The sequence below is a fragment of the Oryctolagus cuniculus genome, chromosome 7 (assembly GCF_051225735.1).
Source record: "Oryctolagus cuniculus isolate XC-2025 breed Fujian yellow rabbit chromosome 7, ASM5122573v1, whole genome shotgun sequence".
Lineage (NCBI taxonomy): Eukaryota > Metazoa > Chordata > Mammalia > Lagomorpha > Leporidae > Oryctolagus > Oryctolagus cuniculus.
Window position 1 is genome coordinate 146247823 of NC_142873.1, and position 14976 is coordinate 146262798.

Below are 14976 nucleotides of genomic sequence, written 5' to 3' on the forward strand. Positions count from 1 at the left end.
ACAGGATTCCCTCCTGCTCTTCTGCTTTGGAGCAGGCCGTGGTCGCGTAATCCTGGTGCACCTGATTCCCCCTCGACACACAGGGCTCCCCGAATGACGTCTCCCTGGCCACGCCGATTTAACCAGCACAACCTGAACATACCCAGGAGAAAGTGCTAGGGACAAACTCGTGTTTCCCTCACTTTCCTGTCTTCCGGCATGCAGTTCTGCTGGCCTGAGAGGTCTGGTGGCAGCCTAAGTCTTAGTTCTTCATTTCCGGAAACTTTGAAGTCTGTTTTCACAAAGGTCAGACGCTTCACCAAAACGCGCGCCTCAATCTGCGCTCCCCGACTGAAAGACCTCCAGGAGCAAAGCCTGGCTGGTGAGCGTGGGAGGAAGCTGGTGCAGGCTCCCCCCAAGCCTGTGTGTGGAAGGGGGGGGGGCGGGACCATCCACAAGAAGCGGGGGAGGTGGGCGGGGCCATCCACAAGAAGCCGGGCGGGGGGGGGGAGGTGGGCGGGGCCATCCACAGGCAGCCTCCCCATGCGTGCCCAGGAGTGGAAGCAAAACGGGAACTTACTGGCCCAGGACATTCGAAGGGGGGCCGCTGGCCGTCCACATGGAGGCAGGACGGGTAGAGCAGCCCCAGAATCCTGTCCTCCTTAGTCTGCAGTCCCAGGGGAAGGCCCCGGAGGTGTCCTCTCCCAGGGACCTGACCAGCAGCGCCCGTGAAGAAGGCTGGCACTGCTTGGGGCAGGTGCCCCCCTCCACCAATCTGCTGTGGACAGGAGGGAGGTCCCGGGGTGGTCTGGCCTGTGCCATGGCCACCTCCTGCACTGTGACAATTTACCAGACCCACGTGGAGTGGCACAGGGCACAGAGCCCCCAGAGCAGGATTGCCTACAGACAGAGCAGCCGCAGCCCCAGGTGAGCCCCAGGGTTTTCCTTCCCAGAGGGGGTGCTTTCTCTCCTGCCTCAGGGACCTCTGGTTTTCTCGTGTGTGAGCCCCCAGCCAAGGCCTCTCACTTGTTTAGGAATACTTCCAACACCTTGAGCAGGTTTAGAAATAGCCATCCACATGCGGGCATTCGCTCTACAAGCCGATCTGGGGGGCCGGCGCTGTGACGCAGCAGGTTAACACCCTGGCCTGAAGCGCTAGCCTCCCATATGGGCACCGGTTCAAGACCCGGCTGCTCCACTTCCGATCGAGCTCCCTGCTATGGCCTAGGAAAGCAGTAGAAGATGGCCCAAGTCCTCTGGCCCCTGCACCTGCATGGGAGACTCGGAAGAAGTTCCTGGCTCCTGGCTTCGGATTGGCACAGCTCCGGCCATTGCAGCCAATTGGGGAGTGAACCACCGCATGGAAGACCTCTCTCTCTCTGCCTCTCCTCTCTCTCTGTGTAACTGCCTTTCAAATAAATAAATAAATCTTTAAAACAAAACAAGAAAGAAGCCGATCTGTTGGGATAACCACAGTGGTTAAAATCCCACTTCGGACATCTACGTCCCATTGCAGAGGGCCGGGGTTTGAGTCCCAGTGCCACTTCTTTTTTTTTTTTTTAAGATTTTATTTATTTATTTGAGAGGTAGAGTTACAAAGAGGCAGAAGCAGAGAGAGAAAGAGAAGTCTTCCATCCGCTGGTTCACTCCCCAGATGGCCCAAATGGCTGGAGCTGAGCTGATCCAAAATCAGGAGCCTGGAGATTCTTCCAGGTCTCCTACGCGGTGCAGGGGCCCAGGCACTTGGGCCATCCTCCACTGCTTTCCCAGGCCATAGCAGAGAGCTGGATGGGAAGAGGAGCAGCCGGGACTCGAACTGATACCCATATGGGATTCCAGCACCACAGACAGAGGCTTAGCCTGCTACACCACAGCGCTGGCCCAGTGCCACTTCTGATTCCAGATTCCTGCTAATGCATGCCATGAGGGGCAGCAGTGACAGCTCAAATACCCGGGGTCCTGCTGTCCACATGGTAGGTCTGGATTGAGCTCACAGCTGCTGACTTTGTCCTGGTACAAGTCCTGGCTATCGTGGGCATTAGGGGGAGTGAACCAGCAGGTGGGAAATTGCTGTCTCTCAGCCTATTAAGTAAAACAGGGGCCAGTGTTGTAACACAGCAGGTTAAGCTGCTGCCTGTGGTGCCAGCATCCCATCTGAGCACCTACTTGAGTCCCAGCTGCTCCACTTCCAATCCAGCTCCATGCGAATGTGCCTGGGGAAGCAGCAGAAGATGACTCAAGTGCTTCGGCCTCTGCCACCCACGTGGGAGACCAGGAGAGGGTTTCTGGAGTTCAGAGTCCCAGCCGTTGCAGCTGCTTGGGGAGTGAACCAGTGGATAGAGGATCTGTCTCTGTCTGTCTCTCTCTCTATATATATATAACTGCATTTCAAATGAACAAAATAAAAATATTTCAAAAAATTAAACAATTCAATACCCAGGTCTGGTGTAGTGGGTAAAACTGCTGCCTGCAGTGCCGACATCCTATACAGGCGCCGGTTCTAGTCCCAGCTACTCCACTTCTGATCCAGCTCTCTGCTATGGCCTGGGAAAGCAGTGGAAGATGGCCCAAGTTCTTGGGCCCCTGCACCCGCATAGGAGACCCAGAAGAAGCTCCTGGCCCCTGGCTTCAGATCGGCACAGCTCCAGCGGTTGCAGCCATCTGGGAAGTGAACCAACGGATGGAAGACCTCTCTCTCTCTCTCTCTCTCTCTCTTTCTCTGCCTCTCCTTCTCTCTGTGTAACTCTGACTTTCAAATAAATAAATCAATCTTAAAAAAAAAAGAGTTCAATATCCAAGCAATCAATTGATAACTTGTTTACTGTCGAGTGGTATGTGCGAAGCACACGTCTTCACTTCCTCTCCGAGCCTCACCATGCCAGCTGCCACCTCTGGAAGGGGTCAGAGTCGTGGTGGAAACCAAGAACAGGGTCAAGGTCAGTGGTGGAAGCAAGGTCGGGGTAGGGCGAGCATCAGACAGGGAGTAAGGGTTGAGCACGCCTTTCACAAACTACCTGGTAATTTTTTATTTTGACTCGGTTCTATCAGCATGAGCCCCATGTTCGAATGTCCCCTGCATCGAATGACCGTGTTGAACTGCCCTTCTCTGAGGCATGGTTGGACGGGGACTTGGATGGCTGACTCCCAGGCCAAGCCCTTATCAGATAGGGCGCATTCTGCTGGGAGAGTTGGCTCTGGCCCAGGCAGGGAGGAGGCCAGGCCCAGACTCCGCCCTCACTGGCCTCCTGGGATTGGCACCTGAGCAGGGGGCGGGACAGGAGATGCTCCGCCCACCTTTGTCTCACTCCCACACACACCACCTTGGGTGCAGATCTGGAAGGCGAGGGTGGAACCACAGGGTGAGTTAGCTGGCTGCCTCCACCGCCCTCCAACCCCAGGCCCTGCCGCTCGGCCTCTGCAGCCTCCTGGTTTCCAAGAAGTAAAGCCGAGGCCCAGGGGACGCCCTCTCCTTCCTGCTCCAGCCAATGCCAAACCCGGAGCTGCAGCCCCTAGAAGACTTCCTCCAAGCTGCCTCAGGAGAAAGGCTGCTGTCCCTGGGTCCCTGGGCCCTGAGGTCAGAGACTTCGCTCCCCAAGGAGCTGTCTCTTCCCGCGTTAGGGTCTCAGCCTTCAGTCCATATTCTTTCTTGTTTTTTTTTTTTTAATTACATTTTATTTATTTTTATTTGAAAAAGAGATCTTCCATCTGCTGGTTCACATCCCAACTGCCTGCAACAACCAGGGCTGAGCAAGGCCAAAGCCAGAAGCCTGGAACTCAATCCAGGTCCCCCACGTGGGTGGCTGGGACCCAAGTACTTGAGCCATCACCTGTGAGGCCGTCCAGTGGGGCTGGGGGTCTGGGGGCCCCTCAGACACAGGTAGAATGTCCCTCACAAGCAGGCTGCCGGCTGTGGCTGGAAAGCTGTCTCCAGACCGGCCGGCATCGCCCCTCCCACTGCTTCTTGTGCTGCAAGTGTGACCTTGCGGCTTTAAACCTCACCTTCGAGTTAGTTGTAGTCTTCCACCCAGAGCTAGCAGGGGCGGGGGCTGAGCCCCTAAGGAGAATCGGGCCGTCTCCAGGAGACCCCCACTATCTCCACAAGCCCCAAGCCAATCAACATACAGTGAGACCCCTGTCTAATGGGCACCCCTACAGAATGACCCAATGAACAGTCAGTGACGATGCCTTGAAAACCCCGGGCCCCTCCTCAAAGCCAGCGTCCCGCGCGGGCCCCCGGCCTGCTCTCCCCTCAGAGCAGACACTTTTCTGTTGCTTGCCAATCAAAGTTTCTGCTTCTTTGCAAATTGTTTTAGTTCTATACCGAGCTGAGGAAAAGAATCCAAAAAACTTGCTCCGGCAACCATCTCCCCCTGCCCCTGCAACCAGTAACAACCTGCTGCCTCCCAGGAGTGTTAGCAGGAAGCTGCAGTTGGAAGCAGAGCCAAGACTTGAACCCAGGCACTCGAATATAGGATGGAATGGGATGGAGGTGTCCCAAGTGGTGTCTATTTTTTAAAAAGATTTATTTATTTATTTGAAAGTCAGAGTTACACGGGGGGGGGCGGGGGGGGAGAGGTCTTCCATCCATTGGTTCACTCCCCAATTGGCCACAGCAGCCGGAGCTGCGCCGATCCGAAGCCAGGAGCCAGGAGCCAGGAGCCAGGAGCCAGGAGCCAGGAGCCAGGAGCCAGGAGTCAGGAGCCAGGCGCTTCCTCTGGGTCTCCCACAGCGCGGGCCGCAGTACTGTGTATCTCTTACATGCACTTGTGTATTTACACATCTCAGCTTCTAGTGAGTTCCTTTGGGTGGATTCCTGAGAGAATTTGCTCAGAAGGAAATTCAGGTGGAAATCAGCGCTCTCCGTCTCAGCACATCACAGCACGTGGTCCAAACGTTAGGAATGTCAGGCTGAGCCCAGCGGGGCACCCTCCATTGCAGGCCTCTGCCACCGCCCCAGGGGATGCACACACAGATTCTTGGGCCGGGGTGCTCCTCTCTTAGCAGTGCTTGGATGGGGACAGCCTATATTCGCCTCTGTAACTCTCTGCATGGGATTCCAAGGTTTTCTTTTTATTTTTGACTTACGTTATTTGAAAGGCAAAGAGACAGAGAGAGATCCTCCACCCTCTGGTTCACTCCCCAAATGCCCTCAACAGCCAGGGCTGGGCCAGGCTAAAGCTAGGAGCTCAGAGCTCCTACCGGGTTCTCTAACCTCTGCTCCCTCGTCACATTGTTCCTTAAGGTGTCTAAATATATTCAAGCAAAGCGTTGGTAAATCTTGTTGGCCTAGCAGCCAGCTGGTCTCCTGGCACTTTCTTAGCCCCTGGTTCAGTGGCTCTCTGGAGGGCTCTCACCCCTGAAACCGCAGGCAGAACTTCAAGTGGCAGGACACTCGTGGAGGGGAGCGAGAATTTGCAGCGTGTACCAGATTTTCAGAAAGGATTGCAATGCAGTGAGCGTCCCACGACCTCCATCTTCCAGGCCTTGTTCCTGGCGGGGGGGGAGGGGGGATATCACATACAGGAGCTTGTTTAATCCCCAACGAGGCCAGAGTCCTGCCCCAAGCTATCAGCTGGGGCCGGGTCCAGGACGGCTGCAAAGGGACTTTGTGAATCCGGGGCAGTGGCGGTGCCACAGGGAGGACTTACTTCCCCTTATCTTTCTGGAGGAAGAAAAAGCATTGGTGGCAGGCACACGGTCCACCCCAGCCGGAGCTGAGAGGGCTTTGTTCATTCTTCCCAGAGTCCTAGCTGCTCCGCCCGCCCCCAGCCTCTCCAGTTACCGGCTTCTGCCTGCTTCTGCAGGTCTCCGTGTGCACTCCCGTTAACCCAGGGTCCGGCACCCCCCCCCCCCCGTCGGGCAGCTTGGATGCTCTCTTCTCCCATAAGTGGCCCCTCTTCCTAAAAGTGTGCCCACGCCCTGTGGCTCTCTCTTCACTCTGTCACAGTCTACAGCCTGTCGGTTTCCCCGGAGATCACTGGCTGCTTTTGATCAAAAGTAGCACGCATTTCTGTCAGCTTGCCAACAGAAAATGAGGCACGACACCATCCAACACCCACTTACTCGCTGAATATTCACTCATTCTCCAGACACCGTACTAGGGCTCAGGGACATGGATCAAAGCGTTTGCCCTCCCGAAGCCTGGTTCCCAGGGGGAAGGAAACAGGCAATAAATAAACAAGAATCCAGTAGGTCAGATGCCTTTAGGGTAAATAAAACAGGAGTGAAATCCATGCACGGGAGGGTTTTTTAAAAAGTTCATGCGAAGTGTTATTATGAAAAAGACTGCATGGATTGCAAAAACTTTTTTCTTTTTTTTTGACAGGCAGAGTGGACAGTGAGAGAGAGAGACAGAGAGAAAGGTCTTCCTTTTGCCGTTGGTTCACCCTCCAATGGCCGCCGCGGCCGGCGCGCTGCGGCCGGCGCGCTGCGCTGATCCAATGGCAGGAGCCAGGAGCCAGGTGCTTTTCCTGGTCTCCATGGGGTGCAGGGCCCAAGCACCTGGGCCATCCTCCACTGCACTCCCTGGCCACAGCAGAGAGCTGGCCTGGAAGAGGGGCAACCGGGACTAGAACCCGGTGTGCCGGCGCCGCTAGGCAGAGGATTAGCCCAGTGAGCCGCGGCGCCTGCCGGATCTCAAAAACTTTTAAAAGGTTTATTTATTTACCTGAGAGGTAGAGTTACAGAGAGGGAGAGGCAGAGAGAAAGGTCTTCCAACCGCTGGTTCATTCCCCAAATGGTCGCATTGGCCAGAGCTGGGCTGATCCAAAGCCAGGAGCCAGAAGCTTCTTCTGGGTCTCCCACATGGGTGTAGGGGCCCAAGGACGTGGGCCATCCTCTGCTGCTTTCCCAGGCGCATTAATAGGGAGCTGGATGGGAAGTGGAGCAGCTGGGACTCAAATCCGAACCCATTTGGGATGCCGGAGCCGCAGGCAGAGGCTTAGTCTACTACGTCATGGCATCAGCCCTGAATCTCAAAATTTTTTGCACCAAACTAAATTTATTTTTTCATTCCACCTTCCATGAACTTTTTGAAGTACGTTCATATGCATAAAGTGTCTGGTACCAAATATGTAAGTGGGTGCCATTGCCATGGCGTGTGCAGATGATCTTGGGGCCCGTCGACTCCAAGGCTCCCTTGTTTCTGGGGGGTCTTACATGGGTGGACCCAGAACCCCAAGGGGAGCTGGGTCTCTCTTCGGTTCCTGGGCGAGCCCTAGGACGCAGTAAACCTCTCCCGTGATGATTCAGATTACTGTCCTTCTGCGTCACTGCGCGCTCTCCCCTCTGGGAACGGGGGTTTGCGTTTTTAAGAAAGATTCCTCATACCTCTCGCTTCTCCCTGCTTGAGGAAGGTGTGGTTTTAAATGCAGCTCCCTGCCTGCAAAAGCCCAGATTGATTCAACACTCTCATCTATTTTCATCCCTCTACCGCTTGCTTCAAACAAGGAACTCATTGCTATTCTGCCCACGGCCGCATCTAAAGCATAACTGAACTGGGAGTTGAATTCATTTTTCACTCTCCTGCTAAATACCGTTTTGATCTTGGCTGGGCGCACAAGTCCTCAGCCCACGGTGTCGGCAGCCCTGCCCCGGCCTGAGGAGCAGCTCCGAGGGAGCCGCCCTTTGCCCGCCAGGGGGAAGGTCTGCCCACCAGCTGGCCGAAGCCACCTTCCCCCGCTGTCACCAGGGCCCTCCTGGACCCACTGCCCCTCATTCCCTGGTGAGGGGCGGGGAGCCCGCGCCAGCCTGGGAGGCTCTGGTGCCCCCTGCAAAGGCTCGAATCAAAGCCCCCCACCCCGGGGCCACGGTGTCGCCTCCCGGGACCGTTGTTGTAGGAAGTGGGAAATTAGCAAAGGGCACACTCAAGGACCCCCAAAAAGCAGTTTCATAAACAGGAATCAAAAGAGACTCTTGACGCTTAAAAGGAATGACATCATGCTCTAAAACCAGCCTGAAACTTGTGCTTTTCATCTCTAATGTTCTCCCACTGGAGCCGTAGCTCCTCCCACAGCACCCTCCCTGCTCTTCCCGTGGGGAGGCTCAGCCTGATACCATCATCTTACACCCAGTGTGGGGGGCCTCAGGGACGTCAGGCTGCCCCAGGACAGGCGGAGGCCCGAGGTGTCTCTCAACCGCCTCATCATTTTGATCATGATGAATTTCTCCATTTCAGTAGCTGCAGGGCACTGCGATAGGAAGTCCTGGCCACCCAGTGCTGTGGCCCCCAGGTCTGAGGGGGAGGGGGAAAAATAAACGCCTGATTGTGCTCCTGGAAAGACAGAAAGGGGAGGGGCCCCAGAGAGACAGAGCCAGGAATGGAGGAGAGAGTCAGGCCGTTCAGAGGTGGACCAAAGCAGAGGAGCTGGGTTTCCAGCAGTGGAGGCGGATGGCGGTGAGCCCGCCACAGGAAACAGCGCGGGGCCGGCCCTTCGAGTCCCGGCTGCTCCACTTCCGGGCCAGCTCTGCTGTGGCCTGGGAAAGCAGTGGAGGGTGGCCCAAGTGCTTGGGCCCTGCACCGGCGTGGGAGACCTGGAAGAAGCTCCTGGCTTTGGCCTGACCCAGCCCCAACTGTTGTGTCCATCTGGGCAGTGATCTAGCAGATGGAAGACCTCTCCCTCTCTCTCCCTCTCTCTCGCTCTCTCTCCCTCTCTCTTGCTCTCTCTCCCTCTCTGTCGTTCTCTCTCCCTCTCTGTCCCTCTCTCTCCCTCTCTCTCGCTCTCTCTCCCTCTCTCTCGCTCTCTCTCCCTCTCTCTCCCTCTCTCTCCCTCTCTGTCGCTCTCTCTCCCTCTCTCTCGCTCGCTCTCTCTCCCTCTCTCTCGCTCTCTCTCCCTCTCCCTCGCTCTCTCTCCCTCTCTCTCCCTCTCTGTCGCTCTCTCTCCCTCTCTCTCTCTCCCTCTCTCTCCCTCTCTCTCCCTCTATCTCCCTCTCTCTCCCTCTCCCTCCCTCTCCCTCTCCCTCTCTCTCCCTCTCTCTCCCTCTCTCTCCCTCTCTCTGTAATGCTGCCTTTCAAATAAATAAAATAAACCAGGAAAGGAAGGAAGAGAGGGCGAGCAGGCTCTGGAGCTTGTCGGCTCTGGCCATCCTTTTCCTGCTACTCCCCAGTGTGTGACCCTGGACGGGTTCCTTTGCCTTGCTGATCCTCAGTCTCTTCATCTGTAAAATGGAAATAATGATATTTATACCTTGCACAGTTGTCATAAGGATGACTTATGAAAGGTGCCTAGGCAATGTGCAGTACACAGTAGCTCTAATGATTGAGTGCCTGCAGGATGCCACGCCCCCTGCGCGTCTGTGAAAACGCTTGCATGCAAAGTCAGACTCAGCACCTGCAAGCAGTTCCTCAGCCCGTGGCGGGACGGGCGGGTAAGCGCTCAGAGTGCAGTGCAGGGGTGCGGCTGGAGGGGAAGGTGCCGTCTGCAGCTTTGGAACAGAGCTTCCTGCCTCTGGGTGGGGTCGCCTGTGTGAGATCCCAGACTGAACTCCAGCCTTAAATGAGAACATTCACAAAATAATAATAACAATATTGCAACCAGTTGCTTTCAGGAGAGATGTAAAATGCTAGTGCAGCCAGAGGCATCATTTTATCTGTCTCAAAGCCTTATAAGATGTGATGAAGGGACCGGAATCATGGCCCAGCAGGTTAAGCCGCCACCTGGGATCCCTGTGGGCACTGGTTGCTCCACTTCCCCTCCAGCTCCCTGTTAATGCACCGGAGAAAGCAGAGGAAGATGGCCAAGGGCTTGGGCCCCACCTGGGAGAACTGGATGAAGCTCCTGGCTCCCTGCTTCTGCCCTGCCCAGCCCTGGCCATTGCAGCCATTTGGGGAGTGAACCCACAAATGGAAGTCCCTCTCTCTTGCTCTCTCCCTTTCCCTCTCTTTTTATATATAACACTCTGCTTTTCAAATAAATAAATAAATCTTTAAAAACATTTTTTTAAAAGATGTGGTGAAGAGAAAATGAAGAGGTGAGCATGGCTTTTCTGGGGACACAGTGAGAGTAATTGTCCCTAACCATGGTCCTTTATTGCCGCTGGTGTGGGGGGGGGGCTCATCCCTAAAGAACTCTCGGCTCATGGCCGGCGCCACGTCTCACTAGGCTAATCCTCCACCTTGCGGCGCCGGCACACCGGGTTCTAGTCCCGGTCGGGGTGCCGGATTCTGTCCCGGTTGCCCCTCTTCCAGGCCAGCTCTCTGCTGTGTCCAGGGAGTGCAGTGGAGGATGGCCCAAGTGCTTGGGCCCTGCACCCACATGGGAGACCACCTGGCTCCTGCCATCGGATCAGCGCAGTGCGCCGGTGGCCATTGGAGGGTGAACCAACGGCAAAGGAAGACCTTTCTCTCTGTCTCTCTCTCTCATTGTCCACTCTGCCTGTCAAAAAAATAAAAAAAAATAAAAATAAAAATAAAAAAGGATTAAACGCTAAGAAATCCGTTTAAAAAAAAGAACTCTCGGCTCCAAAGCTCAATGCAACAGGATTTATAAAGGCCAAGACCACAAGGAGGGGCAGGGAATACATGGTTGCTAGGATCAAGCTGACCCAAAGCCTAGCAAAACTAATATCTATTACAACCTCGACAATAGACAAATTACAATCTTTTTTTTTTTTTTTTTTTTGACAGGCAGAGTTAGACAGTGAGAGAGAGAGACAGAGAGAAAGGTCTTCCTTCTGTTGGAGCACTTGGGCCATCCTCCACTGCTTTCCCGGGTCACAGCAGAGAGCTGGACTGGAAGAGGGGCAGCCGGTACTAGAACCCGGGGTGCTGGCGCTGCAGGCGGAGGATTAGCCTAGTGAGCCGCAGCGCCGGCCAAGTTACAATCTTAACATTAATCCAGACGCAGCCACCTGTCTGAGGCTTGAGCAATCATACTAGGGAGTTTCTTGCTCTGCCAAGTGGGATGACGTTGCTGTTAGATCACAGTTCAGCCTCACGCTGGGCGGTGCTTTCTCAAGACGGAGTCTCGGGTGCTCTAAAATGGAGTCCCTACTGTCAAGGTGTCACTTCCCTGAGTTCCCCCACATAAGGCCGCCCCTCCCTCTGCTCCCTATCTGGATCAAGGTCAGCAGGGTCGGAGCTGTGAGTTACACAACGCCCACCCCATCTCGTGGCCGGGGAAGTCAGCACAGCGTGACCAAAGGGCAGGGTGGGAAGCGGACATGGCACAGATCCCTGGACCCGACCTGCGAGCTGCCGTAAGCAGATCTTTTCTATGAGGTCAAGGGGATTTCAGGAAATGTCTTCTTGTAGGTTTAGGCTGAATTGAAACCCCCTACCCTGCACTCCATTGGTTGGAAACAGGGAAGCAGCGAGAGAGGTAGGAGGGGTGTACTGGGGTGGTCTGCCCGGCCACCGTGCCGATGGCCTCTGCCACGGAGCTCCATCTGCTGCCTGTCCTGGTCCAGTTTGGGTTCAAGGCCTTGTCCACCTGCTTTGCATTTCGCACATACCATGTGTGTTGGGCAGTTTTTCGTTACTATAATTAAGATACCTGAAAGAAGCTACTTAAGAAGGAAGAGGTTTATTGGGGTTCACAGTTTTGGAGGTTCATGTAAAGATCAGATTTGGTGTCTGATGAGGGTGGGGAATGGAGGAGTGACTGTGGAGGGAGGATCACGGGGGAGCCAGGGAACAGAGAGAGAGAGACAGGGGTGCTTTCATCACCTGCCCTGTGTGTCTCACCTTATAAAGCCATCACGATGCTGTCATGGGCTGCACCCCAGCAAACCTAATCCAGTCCAATGGCTTTCCGAGGCCCCACCTTCAGACACAATAATTGGATTAAGTTTCATCCTTAATCCATTACCATACGACTCTAGGGATTAAGACGCGGCTCGGCCTTCCGGGGACGCCCAAGCTATTATCCAAACAGTAGCACTGGAGCTGCTCACGCGTGTGACACTTCCCAGGACGTGGATTCTTTCCAGCCCTGGATCCCCACAGACTCTGTAACAGCCCCGTGAAGCAGCACCATCACTTCTCAGGAAACTGAGGCTCAGAGAACATAAACAACACATCCACGATCAAATAGACTCAGGGTGGAAACCCCAAGACCAGGCTTCCAGGGTTCTAGAAGCTTCCTCTCCAGGGGCATGGTTGTGAGGTTTTGCCACCGAGAGTTTCCTCCAAAGGGCCAGAGGCTCTTTGATAACAAAGTCGCCTTTCTTTCCCTGGTGACTTCTTCCACATGCGGGGCTGGCCAGGACCCCAGGGAGCCCTCAGGAGGGTGCAGCGAGCCCCAGCCTCAGGTCAGGCAATTCGAGTTCTCTGCCATCTCTCCTGTGACCGTGAGCTCAGGCCACCGTACCCGTCAGCATCTTGAGCTCCTTGTCTACCCACTGGGAATCACATTTCTTTCCTTGCCTACCACTGGAGTATGATGAGCTGCAAATGAGACCAGCAATGGCAGAAATGCGTTAAGAATGATGCCAATGCGAGGTGTGACACTGACGATCTTCATACAAAAATGGGAGCCGGGGGCCCTTGGGTCGTCTCTCTTTCATTCGTTCCGTCACACTGGGAAAATGCTGATGGACTACTTCCCCTGTGCCAGACGCTGTGCTAGGTGCCAGGGACCCACGGACATGGCCCCCAGGCTCTGAGAAACTTGAAAGGAGGGGAGAAAGACCCAAGTAGTTATGCCACGGAGCTGTGAGGCCTTTCACAGATGTCCACAATGAAGGAGACCTCCAGCCAAGTGTCCAGAGGCCCTGTGGAACTGGGGAGGGGCAGTGAGCAACAGCTGGAGCCAGGGAGGGCCCTACAAAGGGAGATGAGCGGAAGGGTGGCGGGGCAGGGTGTGGAAGCCAGGGGTGGAGGAACACCATCCACAAAGGTCCGGAGCATGTGGGGGTCACCAGTGTGGCTGGAGCGCGAGGGACTGAGGGAGGCTTAGTGGCTGTTTCTTATTTCAAGGTGGCACTTAGGGGTAGCCCCTGCAGCTCTTTGGGGATCTATTTGGTTGTGTGCATCCATGTGTAGGTTTGCCACTCTGGGCTGCAAGAAAGAAGCCCTTGTCTGTGGGGCATTGTTGTCAGGCTCCATGGGATGAGGGATGTTTAGGGGACCATCTCAGCCGCTGGCCAGACTTGCTCTGCCAGTGCAGTGTGCTTCAGGTTACAGCCAAAGTTCCACGGTCCCTCATTCTCTCCGAACACCCAGTGCTGGTGGGCGGTGCTTCCTGGGAGACGGAGTGTCCATTTGCACCGGCTTGCCCCTGGCCAGTGGACTCTCTCCATCAGACAGGTGTTCAAGCCGGCGCCGCGGCTCACTAGGCTAATCCTCCGCCTAGCGGCGCCGGCACACCGGGTTCTAGTCCCGGTCGGGGCGCCGGATTCTGTCCCGGTTGCCCCTCTTCCAGGCCAGCCCTCTGCTGTGGCCCGGGAGTGCAGTGGAGGATGGCCCGAGTGCTTGGGCCCTGCACCCCATGGGAGACCAGGAAAAGCACCTGGCTCCTGGCTCCTGCCATCGGATCAGCGCGGTGCGCTGGCCGCAGCACGCTGGCCGCAGCGGCCATTGGAGGGTGAACCAACGGCAAAGGAAGACCTTTCTCTCTGTCTCTCTCTCTCACTGTCCACTCTGCCTGTAAAAAAAAAAAAAAAAAAAAAAAAAAAAAAAAAAAAAAAAAACAAGACAGGTGTTCAGCCGAGCCACCATGGCAAGAGTTGCCTTCCACTGGACCCAGCATAAAGCAGGCCGTCCCCTGTCCCCCGCCAGGTCCCTGCAGGGGACCCACAGCAACCTCATGCAGGGAGAACTCCCAATCTTGACCTGTTGCCCCTAAGGAGAAAGTGTTAGTCTGCTTTCTCTTGCTGGATCTTTTATAAAGAAAGGTTTGTTCAGCTCCCAGTTCTGGAAATTTCAAGAGCACGGTGCCAGCATCTGCTTGGCTCTGGTGAGGGCCTTGTAGCTGCATCACAGTGTGGCAGGAGCACATGTGCAGGGAGAGGTCATGGGGTCAGACAGGAAGCCAGAGAGATGCAGGGCAGCCATGTTCTTTGTAAAGCAACCTGCTTGGGGCCGGCACAGTAGGTTAATCCTCCACTGGCATCCCATGTGGGTACTGGTTCTAGTCCCAGCTACTCCTCTTCCGAGCCAACTCTCTGTCACAGCAGTGGAAGATGGCTCAAGTGCTTGGGTCCCGGAACCCACGTGGGAGACCTGGAAGAAGCTCCTGGCTCCTGGCTTTGGCTCAGCCCAGCTCCAGCTGTTTTGGCCATTTGGGGAGTGAACTAGCAGATGGAAGACCTTTTTCTCTGTCTCTCCCTCTCACTGTCTGTAACTCAACCTCTCAGGTAAATAAATAAAATCTTAAAAAAAAAAAAAAAAAACCAACCTGCTCTCCCAGAAACTAAGCAGGGTCCTGAGTCACTTCTGAGGGTTCCACGGCCATGACCTAAACACCTTCCATAGGCCCCACCTCATGAGGCTTCCACTACCTCAACACCACCACCCATGGGACCACGCTCCCAGTAGAAGAAACTGGGGAACACGCCCAAGCTGCACCCAAACCATGGGGGTTTCTCCCTTGAAAGAGACTGGAGTGGGGAGGGAGCTCCGGAAAGCACAGTGCGATTGACTCACCGTGGAGATGGGTGACTGGGGCCAGGACAAAGGCTCGCTCAGGGTTGCTCAGCAAGTCAGCTGCAGGTCTAGGCCTAGATCCAGGTCTCCTGACTCCAGCCGGGTCTTCGGTTGATGCATAAAGGTGTTTCTGTGTGACCGAGGTATGCCGCACCCTCCTACTGTGTGCACGGCTGGGGTCTGTGTGCTGACAATGGACCTGTCCACTGGGAAGGTTAAAGCAAGGTAGCAGAGTGCAAACAGGGAAAGATGGCTGTCTGATTAAAAATGTTCCCCAAAGCTGGCCTTGTGGCACAGCAAGTTAAGCTGCCCTCTGTGATGTCAGCATCCTATATTGGAGCGCTGGTTCAAATCCTGGCTGCTCCACTTCCAGTCCATCTCCCTACTCATGCACCTGGGGAAGCAGCAGATGA